Source organism: Lipotes vexillifer, unplaced genomic scaffold (assembly GCF_000442215.2).
Source record: "Lipotes vexillifer unplaced genomic scaffold, Lipotes_vexillifer_v1.1 scaffold465, whole genome shotgun sequence".
Taxonomy (NCBI): domain Eukaryota; kingdom Metazoa; phylum Chordata; class Mammalia; order Artiodactyla; family Lipotidae; genus Lipotes; species Lipotes vexillifer.
Window position 1 is genome coordinate 316,462 of NW_006790238.1, and position 2,459 is coordinate 318,920.

Here is a 2,459-nt window from a genome sequence, read left to right on the forward strand (position 1 = left end):
ACTTCAAAGCTTTTGCACAGCAAAGGAAACCATAAACAAGACCAAAAGACAGCCCTCAGAATAGAATAGGAGAATATTTGTAAATGAAGCAACTGACAAAGGATTAATCTCCAAAATTTATAAGCAGCTCATGCAGCTCAATAACAAAAATACAAACAACCCAATCCAAAAATGGGCAGAAGCCCTAAATAGACATTTCTCCAAAGATATACTGACTGCCAACAAACACATGAAAGAATGCTCAACATCATTAATCATTAGAGGAATGCAAATCAAAACTACAATGAGATATCATCTCACACCAGTCAGAATGGCCATCATCAAAAAATCTAGAAACAATAAATGCTGGAGAGGGTGTGGAGAAAAGGGAACACTCTTGCACTGCTGGTGGGAATGTGAATTGGTTCAGCCACTATGGAGAACAGTATGGAGGTTCCTTAAAAAACTACAAATAGAACTACCATATGACCCAGCAATCCCACTACTAGGTATATACCCTGAGGAAACCAGAATTCAGAAAGAGTCATGTACCAAAATGTTCATTGCAGCTCTATTTACAATAGCCCGGAGATGGAAACAACCTAAGTGCCCGTCGTCGGATGAATGGATAAAGAAGATGTGGCACATATATACAATGGAATATTACTCAGCCATAAAAAGAAACGAAATTGAGCTATTTGTAATGAGGTGGATAGACCTAGAGTCTGTCATACAGAGTGAAGTAAGTCAGAAAGAAAAAGACAAATACTGTATGCTAACACATATATATGGAATTTAAGAAAAAAAAATGTCATGAAGTACCTAGGGGTAAGACAGGAATAAAGACACAGACCTACTGGAGAATGGACTTGAGGATATGGGGAGGGGGAAGGGTGAGCTGTGACAGGGCGAGGAGAGGCATGGACATATATACACTAACAAACGTAAGGTAGATAGCTAGTGGGAAGCAGCCCCATGGTACAGGGAGATCAGCTCCGTGCTTTTTGACTACCTAGAGGGGTGTGATAGGGAGGGTAGGAGGGAGGGAGATGCAAGAGGGAAGAGATATGGGAACATATGTATATGTATAACTGATTCACTTTGTTATAAAGCAGAAACTAACACACCATTGTAAAGCAATTATACCCCAATAAAGATGTTAAAAAAACAAAAACAAAAACACAGGGTCTCCTTGGTGGTGCAGTGGTTGAGAGTCCGCCTGCCGATGCAGGGTACACGGGTTCGTGCCCTGGTCCGGGAAGATCCCACATGCCACGGAGCGGCTAGGGCCATAAGCCATGGTCTCTGAGCCTGCGTGTCCGGAGCCTGTGCTCCGCAACGGGAGAGGCCACAACAGTGAGAGGCCCACATACCGAAAAAAAAAAAAAATAAAGAAAAAAGCACATATAATATCAAGTTATACTGATAGACCAAAAGGTGGTAGAGAAGTTACCATGCAAACAGAAATAAAGAAGCTTTAATAAGAATTTCCTTGAACTACTGGAAAGTGATAATTTATTCCTTATGTGATTAGTTCCAGAAAATAAATATTCCTTTAGGGAGTAAGGGATCAAATAGTTAACTCTCTGGGTTACGTTTTTTTTTTTTGGCCATGCCACAAGGCTTGTGGGATATTAGTGGCCCAACCAAGGATTGAACCTGGGCCCCAGCAGTGAAAGTGCTGAGTCCTAACCACTGGACCACCAGGCAATTCCCCAAACTTACACTCTTAAATTTTTCTTTTCTCTGACAATATTATAATTTATTTAACCTTCTAATTCTTATCTTCAAAACCCTGAAAAAAATACATTTCATACTTTACAAGTTATTTGTTTTTAAAAGGCTCTTAAATTAGGTTCAATATATGCATTAGGCACAAACAATTTCAGGTAATAGGCATAGTCTATGGGTGTTAGAAAAAATAGATTCAGTAACTCATTTTATTATATATTATAATTGACGTCTATTGATTGTCAGCCACACATCTTCTCCAACTGTTATTGATGGTACTGCAGTCTTTAATTAAGGACCATTTCATTTCCATCTTCACTTCACACAATCAAGTAGAGCTGGCCCATCACAGGCAGGTGAAACTAGTGGGCTTATGACTCAGTCAGAGCCAGTTAGAGAACTGTGTACATACCCTGGTCTAGTCTAACATGAATATGCTCTCCAGGTAAGAGAAATGAGAATCAGACTCAAATGCTTTATGATAGATATTGAAAAGTTAACCATGGAGATGGTTATAGGGTATGCCTGTATTATTGGTGTATTAGTGTTCAGAGAGGAAATTAGAATAAAGTTAACATGATTCCTATCCCATGTTCATTATGTGTGTATTCTAAAATTCTCAACACAGTTCCTGAGATTTTTCACTGGACAAGCTCAGGCTGTATATTTTGGAGGTGTGGTAGAATCAACCTCTCTAGAATCACATGGACATCCGGTATACAGACAGTCCCTGACTTATGATGGTTTGA

General features: G+C 39.4%; 1 non-coding gene across 1 annotated transcript; it reads right to left on the bottom strand.

Moving 5' to 3' along the window:
- Positions 1–1,617: 1,617 nt before the first annotated feature.
- Positions 1,618–1,689, bottom strand: TRNAE-UUC (transfer RNA glutamic acid (anticodon UUC)). Its single transcript has one exon. It is a non-coding gene; the product is annotated as a tRNA-Glu (tRNA).
- Between the last annotated feature and the right edge of the window lie 770 nt (positions 1,690–2,459).